Below are 20,236 nucleotides of genomic sequence, written 5' to 3' on the forward strand. Positions count from 1 at the left end.
GGTGGCGGTACGTAAAGGGACGGACAGTACCACTGTAGTTGGCTACCTTGGGCTAGGCCAAGGGCCAAAAGGGAGAAGTGTAAGGGCGGAATATAGGGGTACATTAAGAACTTATTGAAAGGGAGTGGACTACTTAAAATATCCAAGCAGCCAGTGCTTGCAAGTATAGTTAAAGGCCAGGCTGGACAGAGAGGAATCTGAAACTTGCACACCCTCAGAGCCTGTGACCATCAGCAAGGCCAGGCCGAACAGAGAGGAATGCAAATTGTTACATTGGGTGTCTTAGGAGTCAGACCGAAGCCTTAGGTTGAAAAACAACCAAGATTGGGTTTGATTATAGCAGATAGGGAAAGAACAGATGGTCCTAGTAGGGATGGGAGGGAAGGTCACCGCTGGGGGTGAAAATATGAACAGATGATGCCAATAAGTTGGTACCTTTGTTACTAGAGAGATGTCTGTTTAATGTAAACCTATTTGTTGACGAGATCGGAATCTGGAAGCTGTTCTTGTACGTGATCAATATAAATAAATATGGTGAACACTTGAAGTTTGCAGAGTTCTATTTCAAGCTGTATTGGGATGGTTCTCTCCTGGCAATTGCTCGAAAAAACGATCGTGACCTGTACCTGAGACTCCTGTGGTCCGTTTGTCAGAGACCACAACAGCGGGTATCATCAATGTGAAAGAGGGGCTTCATCTCCACAACGACTGCGGTGGTCGCTCCTACAGACACCGCATCTGTGGCAGGCAGGTTGGTGAGGATGAAGTCAGTTATATTTTTCCCTCTTGTTGGTTCCAGCATCACCTGTCGCACTCCCAGTCTAGCAGTTATGTATTTTAAGACTCGGCTAGCTCAGTCAAAAGTGGTGCTACTTCCACACTCTTGGTTATAGACATTGAAGCCCACCTCCCAGACTACATTTCGCGTCCTTGCAACCCTCAGTTCTTCGTCCAAGTTGTGCTCAACATGGGGGAAGCACTGATTCATCAGCAGGACACTTCCTTGCCCATGTTTGACCTGATGCCATGAGAACTCATGGGGTGTGGAGTCGATGTTGCAGACTCCGAGACAGCTCCCTCCTGACTGCATACCACTGAGCCACCAGCTCTGCTGGGCCTGTCCTGCGGTGGGACATGACATATCCAGGGATGGTGATGGTGATGTCTAGGATATTGTCTGTAATATATGATTCTGTGAGATTGATTATGTCAGGCTGCTGCTTAACTAGTCTCTGAGACAGCTCTCCCAATTTAGGCTCCAGCCCCAAGATATTAGTAAGGAGGACTTTGCAGGGTCCACACGGCTGAGTTTGCCATTGTTGTTTCCGGTGCTGAGCCGAGATCGATGCTGAGTGGTCCGTTTGGTTTCATTTCTGTTTGGTCTTTGTAGCTGTTTGATACAACTGGGAGGCATGCTCTTTCAGTGCGAAGTTAAAAGTCAATCATATTTCCGTGGATCTGGAGTCACCTGTGGGACAGCAAACGTTCTTCTCTTGCGGACATTAATAAACCAGATGGGTTTTTGCAACAATCCGGTTCATTAAGGTTTCATTAGACTTCTAATTCCAGGTTTTGCGTTGAATTCAAATCTCACCATCTGCCGTGCCAGGAGTCAAGCTCGGGTCCACAGAGCATTATCCTAAATCTCGGAATTAATGGTGCAGTAACTATACTACTACGCCATTGCCTCCCCTTGAACTATGAGTTTTCATAGCTCCAGAGATCCAGGAACGATTCCAACATATTGGAACATAGCAAATGCAGCAGTGATTTTCAAAAAATGATGTAGTGAGAAAACAGGGGACGACAGGCAAATTAATAATATAATTAATAATACACTGGGGAAGTGCTGAAATCTAGTAACAAGGAAATATAAATAAAGGAGAGCCAATAAGCGTAGCACACTAGGAATTTCAAAAGAACTTATATAACGTGCCGCACAAAAGAATAATATGCACGAAAAGCACAATTGGAGTTTGCTGTAATATTTTACAACGTATAGAAGATTTGTTAATGGCGAAAAGCAGTCAGTAGGCATAAATGGAGCAATTACAATTTGGCAGGTTGTGCCTCGTGGATTGCTGCAAGGATCATTGCTGATGTCTCAGCTTTTTACAACCTGTTTTAATAATGTGGGCAGTGACAGTGAATAATGCATCTACGTTTGCTTACCATACAAACCCAGGTGGAAATATAAGCTATGAGGAGGTCACGGGGAGACTGTAAAGAGATTTAAACAGGGTAAGTGAGTGCACAACAAGATAGCAGATGGAGAATAACGTGCTGAATGCGAGGGTTGTAAGGTATTAAAGCAGAGTTTTTTTTTACGGCGTGAACCCTGTACATTTTGAGGTGCAGAAATAATTGGTTGTGCTCCCACAAGGAACACAGGAAGTTCTAGTTTAGCTGTATCAAGCAATTAGGAAGACAAATGGCACGTTTATCTTGCTTGCAAAGGATTGAAATACATGAAAAAAGAAGTCTTGCTACAACTGCACCGCGTGTTCTTGACACCATACCTGGAATACTGTGTGAATTTTTCGTCTCCATATTTACGGAAGGATATCCCAGCATTGGAGGCAGTACAACAAATGTTAACTAAAATGGGCCCCCGAAATGCCGGGGTTGTCCTCTGAAAATAATTCCAGTAAATTGAGCCTTTGTTCTCTGAGTTTTGAAGAGCATGGGGTGATCTCATTTAAACTTAGGATATACTAAAAGTATAGAGATTGTTTCAGCTGATTGGGGAATCTAAATCGTGTTGGCATAATCACTGGATAAGGAGTGATGGTTTAATATGTAAATGAAGAGAACTTTCTCCATTCAAATATTTCTCAATCTTGGGAACTGTCCACATGAGAGTTTCGTTAATTCACCATAGTTGCACATATTTATGGCTAGTATATAAAAATTGTTGGTCTCTCTGGAGATTGAGGGATCTAGGCAATGGGCAGGAAGGTGGAGTTGAATCCAAATATCTGTCATTATCTTACTGAATTGCGGAGCAGGGTCGACGGGAGGTATGGTCAGCCCTTTTTCCTATCTCCTGCGTTCTTGATCGCTGTCGTAGGCAGAACAACAGATTGGGAGCTACTGTTTGTGATATTCTACTGCAACTGTTTAGCTCTTTTGTGTGAGGTTCCTTTGTCCTCTGATTTCAAACCTTAAGCCATTTCCTGTAAACAGGTTCTGTCTCCCTTAGAACAACATTCAAAGGATGTCACACCAAACTATTGCTGCACTGATATCACAGTTCACAACTTCCAATGACACACACCTGACATAAGCGGAATGAATAAAGATGTTAAATAAATTCATGGTATCACAGAATGGTTACTGCATAGAAAGGGGCCCTCCGGCCTCTCATGCCCACACAGGCCCTCTGCATGAACCATTGAGCGAGTACAGCTCCTCTTCCTTTCATCCGAGTGCATGCATGTTTCCCGCAACATAACAATTGGATCATTCTCGTTTGAATGGGAGAATTATTATTGCATCTATCTCACTCTCAGACAGGATATTACAGACCCTAAGGCCACACATTGTGAAAACAAACTTCCTCATGGCGCCATTGCTTTGTTAGCCAATTATCTTCATTAAGTGCCCTCAGTTTCTCGATCCCGTCAACAATCGAGCTGCTCCTCCTAGTCTACCCTATCTCGAACACTCACGATTCTGTAAACCTCCATAAAATTGCCGCAAAACCTTCTCTTCACGAACAATACCACCACTTTCTGAAGTCTCCCTACGTAAATGACATTTCTTTATGACTGGCTACATTCTCAAAATGTTTTCTGAATCCTCTCCAATGCCTTTACATTTTTCATTAATCGTGGTGCCCATTACTGGATGCAGTACTTTAGCTGAGGCCAAACCAAAGTTTTACACAGGATACACTAAGTTTCGTGTTGTTGTACACTATGTCCCTATTGATGATGTTCAGGATCCTGTATGCTTTATTAAACACACTCTCAACCTGTCCTATCTACGTCAAAGATTAGAGCACATGTGTTCCAAGGATCTTCTGCTTCTTAATTTGTATGGCCTTTCCTAGTTCTTCCAACCAAAATTCGTCATTCCAAAATTCTCTGCAATATCGCATCTGCCACTTGTCTGGGAATTGCACGAACCTGTGTATGCCCTTTGAAGTTTAATACAAATCACCTCATAATTTAGAATGCTTCCAGGTTTTGTGTCATCCGCAAAGTTTGGAACTGTGCTCTATTAGCCAATTTTTAGGCGATTAAAATACATTGGAGAGAGTGGGGGCACTAACGCAGACTGCTGTCTTTTTCCTTTCACACAGCCAATTTCGTATTCATGTTGTTATTGTTAATTTTACTCCATCAGCTCTAACTTTGCTCACTTGTCTGCTGTGTGGCACTTTATCAAAAGCATTTTGGAGGGTCATGTCCACCACATAAATCATATTATCCTCATCTACCCTCTCTGCTACCTCACAAAAAACTCAAATAAGTTAATTAAACAAATCCATACTGGCTCTGCTTAATAAAACACATTTGTCCAAATGACTGTTAAATTTCTCCTGAATCGAAGTATCTAAAATCCTCCCGTCATTTAACTTAAATTGACTGGCCTGTTATTGCTAGGTTTGTCCATATTCCAAACAAGGTAATGCTTTTTACAATTCTCAAGTAATCTGGCACGAAGGGGGGTTGAAAATTTATGACAAGTACCTCCGCAACTTCCACCTTTGTTTCTCTCAATGTTCTTAGACACATCGCATCAGGTGCTGTTAACTTATAATTCTTAAATAAGCTTATCTATTGCCTGTTCATTTTCAATTTTAAACAATCAAGTGTTCCTTCCCTCCTCTTCTTACTCTGTAAAAACAAATGGAAAGAACTCAGACACTCCTTCAAACACGCTGATGTATGACGTAGATGATGATGTAACACTGACATTAGTCAGTCACGTGTTAGGCTTTCTCAAGAAAGATTGGAAAAATATCTAGGAGATTCGTATCTAATTTGTAACCTGTTTAGAAGCGGTACCAATGATCAAATATTAAGCAGACACCAGAGTGTGTCCACAGTATGTCTAAGAACCAAGTCCCACACGAAGAATTCAAGACAGCAGGACCCGATCTCGGAACAGAGGCTTGCTTGGAGCTACTCCTGGTTTTCTAACTTTGACCGAACGTCTGATGTTATGCCGGTCGGGCCAGAGCATGTTGCAATGAAATTCCCTGCATGCAGTGGTTTCACTGTTTTAGAGGAATTGTGCTTGAGAGCTATATTGGTGCAAGCACAGCCCAGCTGACAATTATTCGGCTCACATGTCAATGAATTTGCATTTCAATACGTGCTGAGAAAACACCGGTAAGTTAGTACCCTATGGAGTAAATAAAGTTCCAGAAAACAATTAAAGGTGTAAAGTCAAGTCTAAAATCTGAAGGCGATGCAATTCCAGCCTTGGTACAGAAAGATGTTGTTGATATATTTCATCCTCAGAATACATTAGCCTGTTTCTTTTCACTCACGTGCTTCTTAACGGTCAGATTACCTGAAATACTACCAAAGAAACTTCCAAAGCTTAATACCTGAGCTAGTTTAAAGCACACGTTTCAAATGGAAAGGTTAACACGACAACAAAATACCAATGAAATGCAATTTGGGAGAACGTCTTAAGCTATTATTCTCCAACTGATTTTTGATGTATGGCATTTAGAAAGAAAAATAAACCAAATCAAATTAAGCGGAAGAGGAACAGAAGGGATCATGTGTCCTGTGTTGCCAGAACTGTATTTGTGATCTACCGTTCTTGATGCACTTGTGTCAAGAAGCTTCATTTGATATAACAGCGTTAGGAGCCATCTAATGACCAATTACCGCAATTGCAATAATATTGGAGCATAGGAACGGGAAAAAGCTATTCAGATTGCATAGCCCTTTTTCTCCATTCAATACATGTTCTGTATTTCACCTGCATTTACCCGCTTTAGATGTCTATACCCTGATAATGTAAGCAAATAATTATCTAGACACATTTTTCCAATTTATTGCTGAATGGCCTAACTCCATATGTATGACGGTGCCGCCGTGTTGCGGCTTCACCTAGGCGGACAAATAGTTTCAGCATATCTATTCCATCAAATACTTTATCATTTAATCACTTCGATTAGACCACTATCCATCTTTCTGAAATTGGCGAAATACAGCCAAAGCATTTTCAACTTTCTCTCGTAATTTATGTCTCGAAGCTCTGGTGACTATTTTTTGCCAAGCCTGTATGGTATACTTCCCAGGCCAATAGAGATGCTCTGACCATAAATCAACGCACAAGTCCATGTGGGTCTGAGCAAAGCTCTATACAATTAAAGCAATTTCCTCTCGTTTGTATTTCAAACAAACTGAACTAAAGACAAACGTCCATTTTAGCTGATTGATCGCCTATTGGGATTGCCCCTATCTTTTATTGATTTGTGTTCATCATCACCTCCATTACTTTCCCCTTCTATGGTTCCTAGTCTGTCAGTTTTAAGAAATGTTCTATTCAGTCCACAATGGATACTATCACGCTTCCTGATATATAACTACAGCTGCCACAGTTTGGCCCAATTTCTCAATACGTCTCAACCGCCTTTTCACCTCGTGGTTCAATATGCATAACTTACTGAACCTCCTCCCGAGCACAAGAAGTGACCCATTAAATTATGCTGCTGCAACACAATTTGTTTATTATTCGCCTGGCCACATGGTGGCGCGCCAGAGCTTTTCATCGACCACGCGGTGTCCTTGTCCTGCCGCGTGCGTGCCTTTGTCTTTCATTCATAAAACGTCATCTTACCCCTGGGTTTTCCACGTTGTTCTTTATTTGGGTGACTTCGGTCTTCACATCAGTCCTGCCTCTTCTGTGGTTATCATTGCCCAATCTCTTCGGTTGCATTTTTTTCTCTTCATTCTAAATGCATAGCACGAAAATAATTACTCACTATGCTCATCAAATTTACATAAAATTGAATTTATATCACGTATTGTCATTGTCTGCCGCAAACCCAGGACGCTCACTATGTTCCCACATTCCTTTGAGGCATATAGCCGAACCTGATGACAGACAAAAACAATGGACTATATCTCTATTCCCTGGAGGGCGCCAAGGATCGTTCGATGAAGACCAATTTAAGGACTGACATAAAATAACATCACTCCGCTGACCAAGCACACCCCAGTCCATGAAAAATGCAGCAACAAAATAGATGAAAAGCTTCCTCACCTTCGAACTCACGCATCCAATTTTTATTTCTCAACGGACTGTGGAAAAAGCTGCTGCAGCGCAGTCGGTGAAGCAAGGGCGCGCACGCGGTCTGTGTGAGTTTATGTTGCCTGTGCGTGTATCCGTTTCCTGATTGTTACCATTGTGTATACAGACAGGTTACCATGGTGATATTTCTGCAGCCTCAGCTCTCTACCGCGTTACTCTGTGTCTTTGAAAATGAACACACAAATCAAAGCCAATCAAAGGCAATGTGACCCTTCGCAGGTCATCACTTCCGCTCTCTAGTCAACCAGACCTTGTCCCTGGCTGCCTGATAATTACCTTCAGCATCTTTCTGCCTTGAGGATATATTACTGCAAGTTAAATATTATTATGTCCCTGATTTGTCTGTAAAACCTGGACATCAAACTTCACCTGGTCAAATGGAGATTGGAAATCAATCTTGCCAGATGGAACTTCCACCATTGATTCCGCCCATATCAAGTTCATTTGAACTAATGAACCAAAAATTAGTCCGAATTTTTTTTCCAAAGCGCAAATGTCATCGCCGGATTTTCATTGCTGCTGGAAGTAACGATGATGCTGTTCAGCCGAAAATCTCTCCCAAGATATTCCCATAGGCATCGCAATGTATTCATATATTAATTGAGGCTCAAGGTTTAAAGTACTTGAACATTATCTGCGCACCAACACAGAGGAGACAATTCTCCTTGATTCCGATGATCTATTGATCATGATGACGACAGATGAATTAGAGCTGCGTCCCGATCAGATTCCCCCGCTCATGCCTTGGAAAGAGGCTATGGCCAATTTACTCTGATCACCTACTGGTTTCATTTAACATATTAGAGGGCAGGACGTCATTCAAGTGTTTTAAGCCTTTCTTTGCCATGACTGTGAATCTGTGATCCATAATAGATTCATTCATCTAAAACTAAATTGGTGGTTTCGACTTCACATGAATGTCACAAAACATCAGTGTGCAATTGTTCCTTGCCATAATTGCGAGAAGCGGTTTCCAATTTTGCATGTACCATGTCAGAACCTGCATTCATCATCTTCAGTGTGAACATTTACTTGCCTTGAAGTAACTTGTTGAGCTTAGCATTTTTCTGTAATAATTAATGTTAAGTTCCTTAATGGCTAAATTAGAGGTTACTTTTCTTTCCGTTGGCCATTCAGCTGAACGTTCGTGTTATTTGAAACTCCTTAAATTTCTATGCATTTAAAGGCTTTTTTAAGATCAACACTGTGTTCCAAACTGCAAAAGAATTGAAGATGAATTATAAAACTTCATCAGTCTGATTACATCCACAATGAGGGGCAGGGTGAGAGAGCGAGACAGCATATTTAGTTATTAGTTGAGACAGGACTACTAGGCGAGGCAAAGTCTGTGGGGTTGGCTTCGGATTGAACCAGGACCACAAGAAAAGGGCTGGGTAGTGGCAATAGTGTAAGAATGATACCAAACTATGGGGTAAAGTTGTATTGGATGAATTAGTTTGTCACTGATTTGAAGTAATGGAGGGGGATGTAAAATAAGTCCAACTTTGGATTGTTACAGGACTATGAAGAGAAGGTAAGCCAATGCGATTTGTAAAAGGTTGATAGAGGGCTGTTGGGAAAGAGTGTGATTGTGTGGTTTAAGTTTTGGTTGATGCACAGGGAGAGAGAAACAGGAACAGAACATGAAGCTCAACAAACCTGTTGAAATATTAACTGTGATGATAGTAGACCATTATCTTAACTTCATCGACCCTTTAAATGAACTAATATTGAAGCAATATTTTGTGGGATAGAGGTGTTCTACCACACCCTACCATCATTAGCCTGACAGTAGTAGTGGGGAAATTGCGAGAATGTATTTAAAAAGCATGCGATATCAGGACAATTAGAAAACAATGGTAGGAATTGGAAGAGTCAACATGGGTTTATGGAAGGGAAAGCATGTTTGACAAACATATTGGAATTCTTGGAGGCTGTAACTAGTGGAATAGATGTTGGGGAACCAGTTAATGCAATGTATTCGGATTTTCAGTTGGCTTTCGATAAGGTCCCGCACAAGAGGTTATTAAGCACAAGGAGAACGCGTAGAATTGTGGGTAATAAGCTAGCATGGATTTAGAATTGCTGACCAGACGGAAATCAGAGAGTAGGAGCAAACGGGTCATTCTAAAGTTTTCAGGCTGTGACTAGTGAAGTATTGCATGTATCAGGGTTTCAGGCCCAGCTATTCACAATCTATGTCAATGATTTAGATGTGAGGAGCAAACATCACATTTTCAAATTTGTTATAGGCCCAAAACTGCGAGTTGTGAGGAGGCTGCAAAGAGGATTCAAGGGGGTTTACACAGGCAAAGAGAATAGGCAAGGGCATGGCAGATGGAACGGAATGTGCGTACAAATGTAAAGTTCACCAGCTTTCGATAGGAGGGAAACAGGAATGCGAAGTATATGCTAAATGGTGAGACATTGTGAACTGTTGATGTCCAAAGGGACTGGGGTGTCCTTGTTCATGAGTCACTGAAAGATAAAATAGAGGTGTGGCAAGCAGTTAGCTGGGCAAATTCCATGTTGGCCTTCATTGCAAGCGGATTTGAGGACTTGAGTAAAGATGTCTTGCTTGCAATTGTATAGAGCCTTGTTGATATCACACCTGCAGCATTGTGAAAGTTGTAGTCTCCTTACGTGAGTAAGGGTACACTGGCCATAAAGTGAGAGCAACGAAGATTTACCCGACTGACTCCTGTACTGTCGAGACTGTCCTATGCGGGGAGATTGGGGAAACTGACCCTGTGTTCTCTGGAGTTTAGAAGAATGCGGGGTCTAGAAACAGGTGACACAGTTGCAGAATAAGGGGAGGCCATTTAAGACTGAGATGAGGAGTAATTTTTTTTATTCAGAGGTCGGTAAATGTTTGGAATTCTCTGCCACAGAGGGATGTGGATGCTGATTCATTGAGCCTGTTCAAGAAAGAGATCGATAAGTTTTTAGATAATGGAGACAACGAGGTGTATGAGGATAGAGCAGGAAAGTGGCCATTTGGTGAAAGATCAGCCATCATCAAATTGAAGGGCTATGCAGGCTTGAGGGGCCGAATAGCCTACTGCTGCTCCTATTTCCAATGTTCCTAAGTTCTGACTCAAGTAAAAAAAATGTTCCCATCTCGACTGAACATCCTACCTCTGAGTTTCAGATTTCAGCAACGTGTCTGAAGCGCCCAATTCAGTGAAAACAATTTTCCTCTATAGTGTTCCATTCTTTTCAAACACCAAACCATCAATCAAATCACCCCTTGATTTTTATATTCCTGAGAAGACAAACCTGATTTGTATCATCTCTGCTCATATTCTAAACTTTGGAACGTTGGTAAACATTCTGCTGAATCTGAGAGATAAAGATTCCAATGTCAGTCACTTCTTTGTAATTTACTCTGCCCAGACCAATAGACAGTATCCCAGGTGTATATTAAGTAGGGTTAAGCATCGATGTAGTAAGACATCCTCCCTTCTATTTTATATCCCCTATCTGTAACGGAAACATTATGTTGTCATGTATAATTATCTTTTGCGTACAACTCCTACATTTAAGTGAATTGCACGTGAAGATCATTAAAATTTCTTTGCGACTGCAACATTCCTATATTTCCACCTGTCCAATCATGCACAAACATTTCAGTTTAAGATCGAGAATTAAGGAACTCTCATCTGCCTCCATTGAAACGCATATGCCACAGTTTCACTAGCTCCCTTAACCTATCACTGTCTCTTTGTAACTGTACGCTCCTCTGTGCAACAAAACTGTTTTCCATGGGAACATTTATATAAGTGATTCGCACTTATTTTCTTTCAGAATTCCAAATCTCCCATAAGTTCATTAGTCACTACTTTCCAATGAGATAACACGCTATTATCCATAATGTCAGTCTTCCACTGCCAACCAATCACCTAACCAGCTCAATAAAACTCTTTCCAATCTTAAAGGACTTACTTATTTGTATTGTAAGGGAGTTATAATAATGTTAATGGCATTTATTGTAAAAATGCTAACATGTGTGTCTATATTTGTCTGTGTGTGTGTATGTGTCTGTGTGTGTGTGTGTGTGTCTGTGTGTGACTTAATTGAGTTAAAGGCAGCTGGTCTGAAGGCTTTGCTCTGTCAGGAGACAAGTAAGGGTTGCAATGTTAAGTAGCTAGATCTAAGAGGTAAAGGGAACATTTGCATTTTTAAATAAACCAGGCAGGATTATTTTCGAAGGAATGAGGTGAAACGTGTCACCTAACCAGGTGAAGCTCAGAAAAAGTGTGTTTATTTTTCCCACAGATTTCTGGTAAAATAAGTACAATGAGAAATTTTGTTATGATTAGGGAAGTAAAGCCCAAAGGCATAGTGAAACAATGCGAGTTTCCATTCAATAGGGAAACTATGTGTAAAGGAGCGACGGTTCTGTGTAAGGGTAGGCAATTTAAGATCTAATGAATGTGAGAAACCATCAACATCTACGCCTCAACATGCTGTCTACAAGGAACTGAACGTAAGGAAACTCTCTTTGAATTGGATTGTTCAGGGTATCATGACTCATTGTCTGGGTATTTTAAAACCCACGGGTCTTACTGATGCCCTAATGAAAGTGCAACTGGGAGTTAGATTAATTAGGGGCTATTGAAGTTATCATAATAGGAACATGTGGATCTATGTATGTATTTAAAGGTTTTTCTCAATTAATAAAGGTTTAATTTAGTGTGGTAAGAACCATATAAGCCATGATAGTCTTATTGTTACTGAAATCAAAGCATGCAACTCGAAATGCAAAATGCAGAACAAGTTGTGACAATTGTTTCACGTTTCCCTTTGGGATTTGAGCAGCTCCGCATTCACCATCAGCAGTGCCATAACGTAGTTGGGGGCCCTTTGCCGGATAAGTTTGAAATTCTTTGATTGGGTTGGAGTTGCTGAATCTTCAGGTTACCATTATGAGAACCACTTTGGATTCATGAGTTGGTGTGCGCTTTTGTGAAGCAGTGGGACTGCAATATGGCTTTGGCAGTTGCTCAGTCATGTTTGGGGGTTGACGTTATAACTTCGGGCTGGTTTCCATAAGTTAATGGAATTGGTGGACAAATTACAATTGGGACAATCTGGATGGGCTAAAGAAGCAGATACAATTGAAAGTATAGCACAGCACTTAGTGTTGGAAGTGATAACTGACAATTGTGAGTCAAAGCTAGAGGCTTCCCGTTCTGTTAGAAATGAAGAGGCTTGAATTTGAACAATCAAAGGAACTGAGAAAACCTGAGTTGGAGGCAAACGAAAAGGAAAAAAAATTGGGAATGCAATAAAAAAGAAACTGGAACAGGAGGTAGCAGAAAAAGAAAGGGAAAAAGGGAGATTATTTCCAAAAAATTGAAATGCGAAAACTTGATCTCCGAGGGAAAAGTTAGAAATGGAGGAGAGAATGAAGGAAAGAGGCTGAGAGTATCGGCTTAAAAAACTGGATTTCAAAAATGAGACAGCAGATGCTGAGGAAAGTTCTGAGAATGAAATAAAACCTTTAGAATAAAACGCACAGGGGAGATTTTTATATTTTTACAAGCTCTTCCAAAGTTTGAGGAAAGGGATGTGGAAGCTTTCTTCATTTAATTTAAGAGGATAGCTAAAGAGATTGAATGATCATAGGGAAACTAGGCATTGCTGTTACAATCCAGGTTGGTGGGTAGAGCACATGAGGTTTATGCTTCACTTACAGAAGAAATGTCGGTGAAATATTCAGTGGTTAAAAAAAAATGTTATATTGAGTACATGCGAGTTGGTTCCTGAGGCATACAGGCAGAAATGTGAGAATGTGAGAAAATAGCCTGGGGAAACTTATACTTGGTTTGGAATAGTAAAACAATGTATTTTTTATCGGTAGATAAGAGCATTAAAAATAAAAAAGCAACATATTGCGCGCTTAGAGAGGCAATTCTATTAGAAGAACCTAAAGATTCAATTCGTTTGGTAGTGAAAACTCATGAGGAGGACCAATAGATTGAAACGGTAAGACAAGCAGCAGAGAAAGCTGAAGATTAAGAGTTATTCCATAGAGCTAAATATTTATTCATCACCGTTTTAAATCAGACAAAGATAGAAAGTGGGGGGAGGCGAAATAAATGTGGGCCATCAGGTAAGAGAAGGCGTAGGTGGAAATTCACTGGTCGTTTAATTCAGTGTAAAAAGAAGGGTGCTGAGGGTACAAGCAACATTCTAAATTTGGGCTGGATTCATTGTAGTCAAGTTGAGCATACGAAATCTGTATGCTGCAAATTGCAGGGAAAACCTGTTGGAATTATGTGTCCAAAAAATGTTGTGGAAGTAAAAGTACTGTGGGTTCAGAGGTTCAGAAACAGGAAAAAACAAGGTTTGTGTACACGTAAATCACGGACAAACAATGATATGTAAACAAATGGGAATATGTTCACAAGTTACCCAAGAGAATTCGAAGGATCAAGTTGCAGAAATGTTTAAAGGTGTTGTGTGTAAAGGGGAACTCGTCCCATGTGTACTGGGAGAAGTAGGTAAAGATGTTAGAATTTTAAGAGGCACAAGGGCTAGTGAATCCTTAATGTTTTGGGATAGTGACATTTGTTCTTCAGAGGGAGTATTGCAGGAACAGGTGATAATATTCGGGAGCATGGAGATGCTAAACCTATTCCATTGTTGAAGTTAAATTTAAAGGGTAAGTGGGAAGCAGGCGAGTTGATTGTTGGAGTCTTGGAAAAATGCCCATTTCAGGGGTTCAATTTATTTTGTGTAATGATATAGCGGGATCACAGGTTTGCATGAGGCCTATGATAGTGAAGTAGCCAATAAAAGCGTTTTCAACAGAGGTGATGCAGAAAGGGCATCCTGGATTGTTTGCAGGTTGTGTGATAACGAGATAACAGGCTCATAGCTTGAAACAATAACAGGAAATTCAGAGGCACGGAAAAGATGTGGAAATCCAATTAGATAACATGTTGTATGATAACATTTTTCACGACGAAAGAACAAAGGGGAAATGAGCTGAAGTGTTTAACGGAAAGATGTTGGTGAAGTTGCAGGGAAAAAAGGTTGCGCAAATAGAACATTTATTTCAGACAGCTTACTCAGAAACAGAGGCAAAATGTGTTCCAGAATGTTATGGGTCGTGTTTTAATGAGAGAACGGAGGGTGCTTCAACAAATGGGAGCTGGAGAGATGTGTATGAGATTGTAATGCCATTTGGATATAGAAATGAGTCTCTGAGGATAGCTCATGAAATTCCAAATGCGGGACGTTGAGGAATAAGAAACACACAGGCAGAGATTAAACGAACAAAAACAGAATTACCTGGAAAAACTCAGCAGGTCTGGCGGGATCGGCGGAGAAGAAAAGAGTTGACGTTTCGAGTCCTCATGACCCTTCAGCAGAACTGAGTAAAGTTAGGAGAGCGGTGAAATATAAGCTGGTTTAACGTGGGGGAGGGTGGGGGGAGAGAAGTTGGGGGAGGGGGTGGTTGTAGGGGCAAGCAAGCAGTGATAGGAGCAGATAATCAAAAGATGTCATAGACAAAGGAACAAAGACGTGTAAAAGGTGGTGATAATACCTAAGAGAATGTGCTAATTAAGAATGGATGACAGGACACTCAAGTTACAGCTCTAGTGGGGGTGGGGTGGAAAGACTGACAGGGCATTACAGTTATAGATTTAAAAAAATGGAAATAGGTGGGAAAAGAAAAAGCTATATAAATTATTGGACAAAACAAAAGGGAGGGGGAAGAAACGGAAAGGGGGTGGGGTTGGGGGAGGGAGTTCAAGATCTAAAGTTGTTGAATTCAATATTCAGACTGGAAGGCTGTAAAGTGCCTAGTCGGAAGATGAGATGCTGTTCCTCCAGTTTGCGTTGGGCTTCACTGGAAAAATACAGCAAGCCAAGGACAGACATGTGGGCAAGAGAGCAGGGTGGAGTGTTAAAATGGCAAGCGACAGGGAGGTTTGGGTCTTTCTTGTGGACAGACCAAAGGTGTTCTGCAAAGCGGTCGCCCAGTTTACGTTTAGTCTCTCCAATGTAGAGGAGACCGCATTGGGAGCAACGAATGCATTAGACTAAGTTAGGGGAAATGCAAGTGAAATGCTGCTTCACTTGAAAGGAGTATTTGTGCCCTTGGACGGTGAGGAGAGAGGAAGTGAAGGGGCAGGTGTTGCATCTTCTTCGTGGGCAAGGGGAGGTGCCATAGGTGGGGGTTGAGGAGTAGGGGGTGATAGAGGGGTGGACCAGGGTGTTATGGAGGGAACGATCCCTATGGAATGCCGCCAGGGGGTTGAAGGGAAGATGTGTTTGGTGGTGACATCATGCTGGAGTTGGCGGAAATGGCGGAGGATGATCCTTTGAATGCGGAGGCTGGTGGGATGATAAGTGAGGACAAGGGGGACCCTATCATGTTTCTGGGAGGGAGGCGAAGGCGTGAGGGTGAATGCGCAGGAGGTGGGCCGGACACGGTTGAGGGGCCTGTCAACGACCGTGGGTGGAAAACCTCGGTTAAGGAAGAAGGAGGACTTGTCAGAGGCACTGTTTTTGAAGGTAGCATCATCAGAACAGATGCGGTGGAGGCAAAGGAACTGGGAGAATGGGATGGAGTCCTTACAGGAAGTGGGGTGTGAGGAGCTGTAGTCGAGGTAGCTGTGGGAGTCGGTAGGCTTGTAATGGATATTGGTGGACAGTCTATCACCAGAAATTGAGACAGAGAGGTCAAGGAAGGGAAGGGAAGTGTCAGAGATGGACCATGTGAAAATGATGGAGGGGTGGAGATTGGAAGCAAAATTAATAAATTTTTCCAGGTCCAGGCGAGAGCATGAAGCAGCACCGAAACAATCATTGATGTACCGGAGAAAGAGTTGTGGGAGGGGGGCCGAAGTAGGACTGGAACAAGGAATGTTCCACATACCCCATAAAGAGACAGGGATAGCTGGGGCCCATGTGGGTACCCATAGCCACACCTTTTATTTGGAGGAAGTGAGAGGAGTTAAAGGAGAAGTTATTCAGTGTGAGAACAAGTTCAGCCAGACGGAGGAGAGTAGTGGTGGATGGGGATTGTTCGGGCCTCTGTTCAAGGACGAAGCTAAGGGCCCTCAGACCATCCTGGTGTGTGATGGAGGTGTAGAGGGATTGGACGTCCATGGTGAAGAGGAAGCGGTTGGGGCCAGGGAACTGGAAATTGTTGATGTGACGTAAGGTGCCAGAGGAATCACGGATGTAGGTGGGAAGGGACTGGACAAGGGAAGGGAGAAGGGAGTCAAGATAACGAGAAATGAGTTCCGTGGGGCAGGAACAGGCTGACATGATCGGTCTGCCGGGACAGTTCTGTTCGTGGATTTTGGGTAGGAGGTAGAAGGGGGCCTACCGAGGTTGGGCGACTATCAGGTTGGAAGCTGTGGGAGGAAGATCTCCAGAGGAGATGAGGTCAGTGACAGTCCTGGAAACAATGGCTTGATGTTCAGTGGTGGGGTCATGGTCCAGGGAGAGGTAGGAAGAAGTGTCTGCGAGTTGACGCACAGCCTCCGCGAGGTAGAGGTCAGTGCGCCAGACAACAACAGCACCTCCCTTGTCAGTGGGTTTGATGACAATGTTGGGGTTGGACCTGAGAGAACGGAGTGCAGTAAGTTCAGATAGAGACAGATTAGAATGGGTGAGAGGAGCAGAGAAATTGAGATGACTCATGTCACGCCGACAGTTCTCAATGAATAGAACAAGAGAAGGTAAGAATCCAGAGGGAGGGGTCCAGGTGGAGGGAGAATATTGGAGGTGGGTAAAAGCATCCATTGAACGGGGAGAGGACTCCTTCCCAAAGAAGTGAGCACGGAGACGAAGACGGCATAAGAAGAGTTCAGCATCGTGCCGAGCCCGAAATTCATTAAGATGAGGGCGTAATGGTATGAAACTAAGTCCTTTGCTGAGCACTGAACGTTCAGCATTGGAGAGGGGAATGTCAGGGGGTATAGTGAATACGCGGCTGGGGCTGGGATTGGAAGATGGGGTGGGGACGGAGGGACAAGCAGGGGTGGAGGGTCCTAGATGGGTGTTGGTGTCGATGAGTTGTTGGAGCTTGCGTTCCTTAGCACTTGAGAGAAAGAGAAAAAGTTTCTTGTTGAGGCGTCGGATGAGACGAAGAATAAAATGAAACTGGGGGCACGCGCAGCTTTGAAAAAGGGTGCGGCGGTGCTGCTGGAGGGAGAGGTCGAGTGTGTTCATATGGCGGCGCATGGCACTGAGCGTGGATCTCAGAATGCGACTGGAACAGCAGTCTGAGAAACGTTTTATGTCCCGGAAATACCTGTAATCCTGGGTCGGTTCGAAACAAGAGGGATGGAATTTCAGTTGAAATCCACGTGGGGTAAGTCGGAGACGGAGACAGTCACTGAGAACGGAAATATGGCTGTGAAAGCGGGTTTTAGTAAACACCTTGTTTGGAGATTAAAAGAACTTGTTTTGGCCTGGATTGCATAGGGCTGTAGTCAAATTCTGTAGAACATTTAAACACATATCAGGTGATAGCGAAACCACAAGCAGTGATTAAGGCAACGCTTTAATTTCAATTCCATCCTTTGGAAAACCTTTTACTAGGGCCATGATTGATCGTGCAGGACACCTCCCTAAGAATAATAGTGGAAATCAGTAATAAATGACAATAATGAATGTGTCTACCAGGTTTACCAACACCCAATTGCACCAAGCAATTTAACTTGGTAACTGACGCGAGTGATATAGGTGTTGGGCCATACAGCTCCAAGAAGATGACAAAGGAACTGACAAATAGAATACTTTTCTAAGAAGTTGAATACACACCGGGGAAGATATTCAGTGATTGAAAAGGAAACTTTGAGTTTTGGTGTTAGCGTTGCAGCATGTTGAGATCTACGTTGCAAGCAATTCTTCAGAAACAATTGTTTATACAGACCATAATCCTTTAAAGTTTCTGGACAAATTTCGAGACAGAAGTGCAAGGCTATTCAGATGGAGTTTATTACTGCAACTATTTAAACGACAGATTATGCATTTAGTATAAGATGGGTTAATAACAATGAAGCCATCTTTTTAAATTAAACGGTTGATTTTTTGAATGAGGCAGGGGAAGTCTGAAAGATGTAATAATGGTATTGGAATTTATTGTAAAATAGTGATACCCGTGTCGATTTGTGCCTGTTTTTGCGCCTCTTTATGCCTTTAATGAATTAAAGGCAGCTGGCCTGAAGGCTTTGATGTGTCAGGAGAAAACTTACGTTTGAGATGTTGAGTAGATAGATGTAAGACGTAAGGGACACATTTGAATTTTTAGATAAACCTGACTTGATTGTTTTCAAAGGAGGGGTGAAATGTGTTACCTAGTCAGGTGAGGTTTAGACAATGTCGGTTTATTTTTCCCAAAGATTATTGGGAAAATTAGTATTATGAGATTTTGTTTATGGTCAGTGAGGTAACGTCCAAAGACATAGTGAAACAATGGGAATTTGCATTCAAAGGAGGAAAAATGGGGAAAAAAGAACGAATGTGGGAGGCATTTTAAGACCTAACGAATGTGAAAAGCCTTCAGCACCTACGTCTCAAGCTTCTGTCTACAAAAAACTGAGGTTAAGGAAACTCACTTTGAATTGGATTGTTCAGGGTATCATGTTTATTTGCCTGGGCCCTTTAATGCCTATGTGTCTTACCGTTGCCTTAACGAACTTGTAACAAGGATTTAGAATAATTAGGGGTTTAGGCATTATCAGAACATCAATTTGTAGATCTATGCATGAGTTTTAAATTTAGACAGCAGCTTGAGGCGTAGATGCTGAAGGCTTTTCACATTCCTTAGTTCTTAAAATGCCTCCCGCATTCGTTCTTTTTTCCCCTTTTTCCTCCTTTGAATGCAAATTTCCATTGTTTCACTAAGTCTTTGGACTTTACCTCACTGAGTAATAAACAAAATCTCATAAACAGTTATTAATAACTGTTATAACTTTTGTTGGTTTTAAAAATGTAAACAATATTAACATAATGGAATTGGCGGAGAAGCCTCTTATATGGAAGCTAAGCAAATTCCATCAGAAATTTGATGGCTACATGCATAGGCATCCATATACTTGGAGCATAATTTACTTGTTAAAAAAAGAAACAATTAATTTCTTTGCACATTTCCTTCCTGTGAAAATACAAGTCGGCTCTTTCTAATCATTTAAAATATCTCTAAGTGCAAAAATGCCACTCTTCCTTCTTCACACATTCCAATAAGAGATTTCAGATAGCAAATCTTAGATAAGACATCCCACAAAACAGCCTCTTCCCCTTTCTATATACCTATATACCTATGTACCTATCTACTGACAGACTGACCAATCTCTGTCACCATCTCGTTCACTAGTTCTCTTTATACCTTTATCCATAGTTCTCTCACTCTCTCACATTCTCTGTGAGCTGAGACTTGAAGAAAGATTGTTTATTCCTTGTCTTGGAAACAAATAATCTTTGTCGTTTGTTTGGATGGTTAATTCATGTTTGTCGTTTCCAGAGGGCGCTAGGCATTTGCTTGTGTCAATTCCCATCAGTCTATTCAATATTTTATCGAACATGGCTTGTGTAATTTTCACCCTCCTTTGCTGTAGTAACTTTCAGTCCAAACATTTGACCAATTATGTGACGGTGATAATTTCCCATGATGGTTCGTGCAAAATTCGTGTGGCATCAAGGAGCCCTCGCAAAACTGGAGTCAAGGGGAATCAGGAGAGAAATTGTCCGTTGGTTGGAGTCACACCTGGCACAAATGAAGATGGTTGTGGTTGTTGGAAGTCAATTATCTTAGTTGCATGGCATCATTGCAGGAGCTCCTCAGGGTAGTGTCCTCTGCCCAAACACCTTAAGCTACTTCATCAATGACCTTCCTTCCATCAGAAGGCCAGAAGTGGTGATGTTCGCTGATGATAGCACAACGTCCAGCATCATTCATGAGACCTCAGATACAGAAGCA

General features: G+C 42.0%; 1 protein-coding gene across 1 annotated transcript in view; it reads left to right on the top strand.

The window, feature by feature from the left end:
* The window catches only part of LOC144698562 (uncharacterized), a 1,040,782-nt gene that overhangs the window by 655,313 nt on the left and 365,233 nt on the right, over positions 1 to 20,236 (top strand). The window lies entirely within an intron of this gene.

The sequence above is a fragment of the Cetorhinus maximus genome, chromosome 23, assembly GCF_964194155.1.
Source record: "Cetorhinus maximus chromosome 23, sCetMax3.hap1.1, whole genome shotgun sequence".
Lineage (NCBI taxonomy): Eukaryota > Metazoa > Chordata > Chondrichthyes > Lamniformes > Cetorhinidae > Cetorhinus > Cetorhinus maximus.